The following is a 7,688-nucleotide window of genomic DNA, read 5'->3' as shown; positions in this document are numbered from 1 at the left end:
CCCAACTTCTCCCTTCTCACCAGCATGAGGAGACATCACCTCTCTGCTCCAGGCTGCATGGGGCAGACTGTATACATACACATATACATGCCAGGGGCTGCAACCTCTCCCCCCAGCCCAATCCCAACTTCTCCCTTCTCACCAGCATGAGGAGACATCACCTCTCTGCTCCAGGCTGCATGGGGCAGACTGTATACATACACATACACATACACATACACATACACATATACATACCTTAGGTATATGCGTGTGTGTATATATATGTATGTGTGTGAATGTATATATGTATATGTTCATATATATATACACACACATCTGTCTATCTATCTATGTATTTATCTCTATTTTTTTACCCCATCTCCGGTGGCCACAGCCCACCCTGTGGCGAGCACCGTCCGTGCGGGGCGGACGCCGCCCCGGCGCCCCAGATGTGACGCCCAGATGTGACACGGCCCGTGGCCTCGGGAGGAGGCTGCAGCACCTTGGTGCCCAGGCCGGTGCCCCGGGCGCCCCGCAGGACCCAGGTGCCAGCATCAGCTGAGGTGCAAASTGTCTCCATTGCCCTTAATGGACTGTTAACTCGCGAGGCTAATGAGGCTCGGGGGGGCAACGGGGGAGTGTAAGAGGGGGCGTTAACCTCTCCCCTGCGGGCACGGCGGGTGCCGCGACCCCCCCCCCCCGGCGAGACCCCCGCGCGCGGCCGCCCCCGAGCAGCTCCCCCGGCGGCCGCGGCCGCGGCGGGGATGGAAGAAACTCTCTGGGAGGAAGTTACGGATTAACCTGCCCGGGAGGCTGGGGGGGCAGGGGGGCCGGGACGGGCGCGGGGACCTCCCCGGCGGCGCTAAACCTGCCGCGCTCSGCTCGCTGCCGTCCAGCGCCGAGGCTGTCCCGGAGCCCGCCGCTCCGCTCCGCGCCGCTCCGCGCCGGCGGGCAGGGCCCCCCGGGCCCCTCCGCTCCGCCCGTGTCCCCGGCGGGGGTGTCCGGCGGGCAGGGGGTCCCGCTCTGCGGCCGTGACCCCCCTTGCGGGGACGGGGACGGGGGCGAGGAATGGTCTGCCCGGCACCCCCACGGCGAGACGCGCCGCGCTCTGCGCGCACACGCATCTATACATTGTCTTCAGGTCTGATGCCTGGTCCTCCCGAGAACCTTCATTTTGAAACGGGATTGTTGTTTCCCTTGAGGGTGCTTTGCCAGAAGTCAGGTGTTTTGGGGTTTTGTGGTTGTGGGGTTGCTCTATTTTCTTTCTTTCTTTTCTTTCTTTCTCTCTTTTATTTTTTTTTTAATCTAAAAAGATGTAATTTCTGAGAGACAAAGAGGTAAATTATCTGCCTCGGCGTTGATGGTATGTCAAAGATTGCAAAGCCCAGGCGCTCTCTTCCTGAGAAGAGGATGATTTATAGAAAATTGCAGGCAGAACACATGCACATTCTGGCAGCCGTAAAGACAGTCCCTCCCTTTTCCTTAATGTTCTTTTATCAGCTTCTTAGGAGGTGTCCGCTTCATTTGTCTGCATGAAACCAGTAGTCTTAGTAGGAATCTCCAGTTCTGAGGCTTTCTTCCTTTTCCTTAAGAAGGATTCTCTAAATCCAACAGTTCTCCTTCTGCCCAGAAATTATTCTTTCTCCCATTTCTCACAGCACTTGTTGGGAGGAGGGGGGAGCGGAAAGAGGAGAGAGGAGGAGGGAGAAGATCTTTCTTCTGTTTAGTGATTAACTTGCACGGCTCAAAGAAAGAAAAGCTTTAATGGGAGAGATCTTGCCTGTGTGCTTTGTACTCACAGCGCTCCTCGGGATGCGAAGATCGGAGAGTATATGGGTTTAATATTTGTCTAGTACCTGGGCGACCGATTTTTCTTATTTTATTGCAGTCATTGGTGTTTCTGCATTTGGTCTTCAGCTGAGCTGGGAGAGTTCAGACAATGAAGTTCTAACATGCCCGACCTCTCCCACAGCCAGTAAAATCTGGTCTGCTTAAAGAAGATCATCTCAGCTTCACCACTGAGGGGGGAAAAAAAAAAAATTCAAGTTCTCCGAGCAGGAGAGGGGTCTCCCTTTCACCCGAACCGAAGATTTGGGGTTCTAGTCTCTCTTCCACCCATGCAGATTGCAGAGCTTGAGGGCTTGAGAAATCCCACTGATGTTCCAACACCAGTCATGCCCTTGTGCTCAAATTGATTTAGCCTCATTCCCGTGCATTGATTTTCTGAGTCTGCACATAACCCCTTACCGCGCCCCCCCTTCCAGCCTCTCCCCCCCACCGCCCACTCTCCAACGTGAGACAAAAATCCTAGAAAGTGCCTGACTTGGTGTTTGGGGAAGAAATGAGAGGTAGGGGGGCGAGGGGGGGCAAGAGGGATAGCTTAGCACAATGATTAATAGAAATGAGACTAAATAAAAATGCAGGCTACAGCAGCTTTGTCTTTGCTTTCTTGCCTTCATCACCACGACACCTTTCTTTGTGAGCCTCGATCGTTTCTTTCCACGGTTTTAAATAATCAGCCACAAAAGAGCAGGCAACTTAGGAGTGGAAGGCATGAAAGTTATTTTGAGTAGGATTATTTATTTTATTTTGCAAGCAAAAAACGTTTCACCAAGCTAGGAAGCAGTTCTGGTGATCAGTAGTACAAGCTCTCTTTTCTCCTAAATGCCTGTGAGAAATAAAAAACCTGGAGATGACAGTGTCTTTATTTCCGGGAGAAGACTTCAAAATACGTGCCAGAAATGGACAATTTGAGTCTCCTTTCTCCACATCAAATGCAAGCTGGAAGGGGGATTAAAAACCAACCACGTGGTAGATCTGGTTTTATACTTTGCAACCTCCAGCTCCATTTATGTTCTTTACCCTGCTCAGGGAAGATTAGCCTCTAGATGGATGTGTCTGAGGGATCACCTCAGGGGCAGATCTGCATGCAGAAACCGGTTTTTGCCATGGCTGGAAGAGAGCTATGACCCAGCAGAGAGCTCCATCCGAGCGGCTCCCCCAGCATCGCAGAGGCTGGTGAGCGCTCCTATGCAGGAAGCTTTGTGAGGAACAGCTTGGAAGGGGAAGCTCTTCAGATCTTTTCCCCCTCCTTCTCCTCCTCCCTGGCCTGTGAGTGATTCAGTGTCCCAAACCTTAACTTTTTGTTACCACCTTCCTCCTCTTAATCTCCTTCATCTCCAACACCTCCTCCTCTATCACTACCATCTTCTCCTCCATCTGTCTGCCTCCTGGATCTCTCTTGTTTGCTTGCTTTCCCCCCTCCTCTTCCACCTCCCTCCGTCTCTTTCTTCTTGCCTTTTCCTCCTCTCTTTTCTTCTCTTTTCTTTCTCTTTTTCCTCCTCTTCCCCTACACGTTGTTGTTGTTGTTAGAAAGGATTCTTGCACCCCCTGGTGCTCTTGCGTTTTGTGTGGTAGGAGAGGAGATTGTCTTCTTTCTCTCTCTCCCTCTGGTTGCTCATTATTCAGAGAGAGACACAGAGGGTGAGTGAGAGAGAGAGAGAGAGACGGATATCTCAGGTCATCTGCAGCTGCAGCAAACCAGTGAAGGAGAGAGAGAGAGGGAGAGAGAGAGGGGGGGAAAAGCAGGGAAAGATGGCGATCCTCCATTGCTGAGACCTGGCAAGGAGCACATGAGACTCACAAAACAACTTCCACAACAATAACAAGAAGAAGAGCTAGGCAGAGAGGAAGAGGAGAGGAGGCAGCAGACAGAGCAGCAGTGCCGGGACGCTCCTGTAAGTTCTCGCAATTAAAACCCATCTCCGGTTTGGCATTGGAGAGATCATCTCTCATGTGTATATATACATATATATCTATATCTCTATAATTTTTTGGTCTTTTCTATCTTTCTTTCTTTCCACCACCTTCCTCTGAAATCCATTCATTCGGCCAACAGAGGAAGGAGGAAGAAAGAAAGGAAGAAAAAAAAAAAAAAAAAAAGAAGAGGGAGCGAGAGCGGGGTGTTTTGTTTGAGAGAGAAGTCTCTTGCATGGAGGAGGAGAAGAGGAGGAGGTGCTGGTGGTGGTGGTGGTGGTGGTAGTGGGAGGAGGAGGAAGGCGGTTAATTAATTTTTTGTTGTTGCATTAAGGGGGGGGCATATGGGGAGATAAGTGAGATATCAGCCGAGCTTTCGGGGTGGGGGGTGCCCGTGTGGATGTGTGTGTGAGAGCGAGGTCTGGATGGTGCTGTGCGTGTGGACTTGGATCAGAGACGGGAGAGACACGGAGGAGAGAAAAGCTCCGTGCTGGCACGACCCAGGCAATCGGGTGACCTCTTTCTTCCTTCCTTTCCTTCTTTCTTTTCTTTCTTTCGCTCTCGCTCTTGCTCTGCTCCTCTGTCCCCTCTGGCTGCCGTCTCCTCGCCGCTGGCAAGGCTGGTCCCTCAGCCAGCGGTGGTGCCCCCTCTGCGGCTCTCCTGGAGTTGGGATGCGGGGGTCCCCGGCGGCTTTGGGGCTGGGGGGCTGGTGGTGCCCGCAGGAGGTTGCTTGGAGGAGGACAGCGTTCAGCTGGAGAGCAGAAGCCATTACACACGCTTCTGCTCTCCTCTGAGAGAAAGAGAGCGAGGAGGGAAGAAAGGAAAGGAAGGAGCCCAGTTCTTCTTGCTCGGTTCCCCGATGTCCCTACCTTTAAACCAGGCAAGGGAGAAGAAGCTTCCTCCCCTGCTCTTTTCTCCACCACCCGAAGCAGCTTTCTCCCTATCTCTCCCCCTCTTTCCCTTTCTTTATCTCCCTGTCCTCCATTTGCAAGCTGTCTGCTTTGGTTCCAGTCCAGGCTCCACAACACAAAGCTTCTCCTCGCTCTCACACACATGCACACACACAGTCCACAGGCTCTTTATGTCTTCTGGAGTAACCTTCTCCTCACCCCCTCCGCTCCTCTTAGCATTGTAGTTTCTATCTTCTACATGGAGAGATCCTCCTGGAGCTTCATGTAGTTCTGATCTGATAGGATTTCTCCCCCCCTCACCTCCCTCCTTTGGGGAGAAAAAAGGAAAAGTTTCATTCGTTTTTCTGGTGTTTGGAAGGAGAAAGACCTTCAAGTTTGAGTGCTTTCTGCTGCTGCTTTTGTGTGTGTGTCCGTGGGGGTCTGTTTGTCTCATGAAGCTGCTTGCATGTCTAAGAGGAAGTGACTAGTTTGGCAGAGAGCTGTGATCTGAGTCAGGTAAGCCATGTCATGTTCTCTAGCTCCACCAGAAAATGGAGGAGAGAGAGAGTAGACAAAGCTGAGATGGGAAGTGCTCCTAACATCGTGGATGTCTCTCCATGTTTTGAAGCTTTGCTGGCAGTAGCTGGCTTAATCATGATTTTTTCCCCTAGGGTTTCTTCAGCTTTTTCAATGTACAACATTGTGATGGGTCTTCTCTCTGACTTCATGCTATCAGGAAATGAGGATTGGAGGAAATTGCTCAGATTCTCCTTCACACAGAGAAACACATCCTCAGGCTTTTTTGCTCTTATGCTTTCATGTGGAGGTCACCTTTCTAGATATTTTCCTTTGGTTAAAGACCACAGAATTTAGAAGGTTGATTGGTTGGCCAAAAAAATAGTGTATATATGTATATATTTATAGATTTTTAAAATTGTTTGGAGGTAAGTGCCCACAGCTTGAGCCTGCTCAGGTTCTTCCATAGAACATCATGAAATGTGTTTTTTTTTTTCTGTGTGATGATGATGCCTGATTTTGAGGATTTTTAACTTCTGATTTTCAAGAGCATTTCTTCTTTTGGATGTATTTTAAATTAAGATGAATTATTTTTCCTCCCTAGGTTGCATAAAAATGATGCTGTGAAGCTTTTAGCAGGTTCCTCAGAGCACCATAAAATACACAGTTTCTCCTGGAAAAGCTAAACAGTTTTCACAATTGTCTTTTTTGGTGTCCTAAAACATTTTTTTTCTGAAAACTTCTGGCAACATTCTTGTTAGGATTTTAATGTCATTATGGAAACTTAAGATCTTTAAAGTAAGAAAGAAACTGAAAGGGAATTTGTGGGAGTTTTTTTAACCCATCTTTTCACCTGTTATCATTTTGAGTAATCTCAAATGAGACCTTGCTTTTTTTTYCCCACCAATCTGAATTTGCACATTAGTTGCATAGCAGATGCAGTTCCACAAAAAATTCAAGATCAAACTCCATGTTGAAGTGCATGAGGGTACAGAGTGCAGTGCTGCTGGGCTTGAAGGTACTGCTCCATGGGAAAGTAATGGTATTTTCTGAATAAAAACCACTCTGGGGAGCTTAAGAATGAATACTTTACATATGAGAGGTTTAAGTGATAGGATGGGAGACCAGTGAATTGATACACACTCCCACAAGTGTACCAACAGCAGAAGGATTTGAAGGTGTAGTGACTAGTGATGAACTTTGGATCCAGATGGATATAAGGTTAAAATAAATGCTTTTCTTCCTTGCTGAGAAGAAATTTTATGTAATTTAGCATACCTAGCAAACACATTGAATTTCTTAAGTTCTGATTGCAGATACATCACTCAGGTTTCTGTGATAATGTGAGTACCTTCCATCGCTCTGAAATGAAATACTCCCTAAAGTGGACAATTGAAGATACTTTTTAAGATATATTTATTGTTACATTTGAATGAAGTAAAGAGAAAAAATAACTTTTTTTTTTTCTTTCTTTCTTTTTTTTTTTTTCTGAGGTGGTATTCATGGGTGCAGTTTGCAACTTCAATACAGGTCTGATTCAGAACCCACAAAAGAAAATGAAAAACTCCCTACTGAACTTCGATGATTTGGGTCACATTGTAAGCGTCCATTCCCTCCATCATGTATATATCCTCCGTAGGTTCCTGCCAGTATTTCAAATTGAGAATTTCTTCTTAGTTAATGAGCGGTCATCATGGAGGGTGCTTGCATTATAGATTAAAGTATTTGTGGCCTGCAAATACTTTAATCTTGAACATGGAATGAACAATCTAAGAATGAGTTTGAGATTTAAGATGAGGATCTTTATAAGGGGGGCAGGACAACCTCCCCTGGAGTAATAGGAACCCTAGAAAACCAAACATTCTTGGAATAGTTTGAGTTGGATTGAGAGTGGTATTACTTTTATGGGAGTATTCTTCTCTATAAGACTCAAATATCTTTAGAGAATAATATTCTAGTTAGTGCTGTTAGTTGTTGTGGACTTTTGCAGATGGACTGAAATGAAGTTCACCATGCTGTTAAAAGATAAGTAAGGGACTACTTCGATTTTAAAAAGAAAGACAAAAAATAAAACTCACTCCAAAACAGGTTTAAGATTGTCTTAATTCATGAGATAGTGATGACTAGCATGTTCTTGACAATCACTGATTTCTGTGTTTAGACTATTGACTTCATTCCTTTGGATTTGCTAGCACCCAGAAAATTTTGATGGTGCAAGCTCTTCAAGAAGCTTCATATTCATAGCTTATTCTTCAACATAATTACTCTCTCTCTCTCTCTCAAAAAAAAAAAAAAAAAAAAAAATAGTCTACACACCACAACCTAAAAAAATATATTAAACCAGGAATTGGTTTACTCATGTGCTTTTATTAGTTTCATAATGCATTGTATTTTTCAGAAGTACAGCTTTTAAAAAGTCACATTTAGAAATTTTTTCATCGATTTTCAAAATTATTTTGTTACATGAGGAAAACTAAGAAATATGATGTGTACACTCAAACTTAGAAGAATATAAGCACAAAATTGGATGCTGGGTATGGAAAC

The 7,688-nt window shown here is 46.4% G+C and overlaps 1 protein-coding gene across 5 annotated transcripts in view; it reads left to right on the top strand.

Annotated features, from left to right (window-relative positions):
- The first annotated feature begins 4,208 nt into the window (after window positions 1-4,208).
- Window positions 4,209-7,688, top strand: part of ZNF462 (zinc finger protein 462) — an 86,877-nt gene continuing 83,397 nt past the window's right edge. For 4 of the 5 annotated variants that reach the window (XM_026049925.1, XM_026049926.1, XM_026049923.1 and 1 more), the window contains exon 1: window positions 5,094-5,144. The gene's annotated coding sequence lies outside the window, so the exon portion shown is untranslated. Of the gene's footprint in view, window positions 4,251-5,093; window positions 5,145-7,688 lie in introns of those variants that run through there. The other variant, XM_026049924.1, reaches the window with a different exon arrangement.

The sequence above is a fragment of the Nothoprocta perdicaria genome, unplaced genomic scaffold (genome assembly GCF_003342845.1).
Source record: "Nothoprocta perdicaria isolate Ctin4 unplaced genomic scaffold, notPer1 scaffold_63, whole genome shotgun sequence".
NCBI lineage: Eukaryota > Metazoa > Chordata > Aves > Tinamiformes > Tinamidae > Nothoprocta > Nothoprocta perdicaria.
This window is presented reverse-complemented; position numbering and strand designations above follow the sequence as displayed.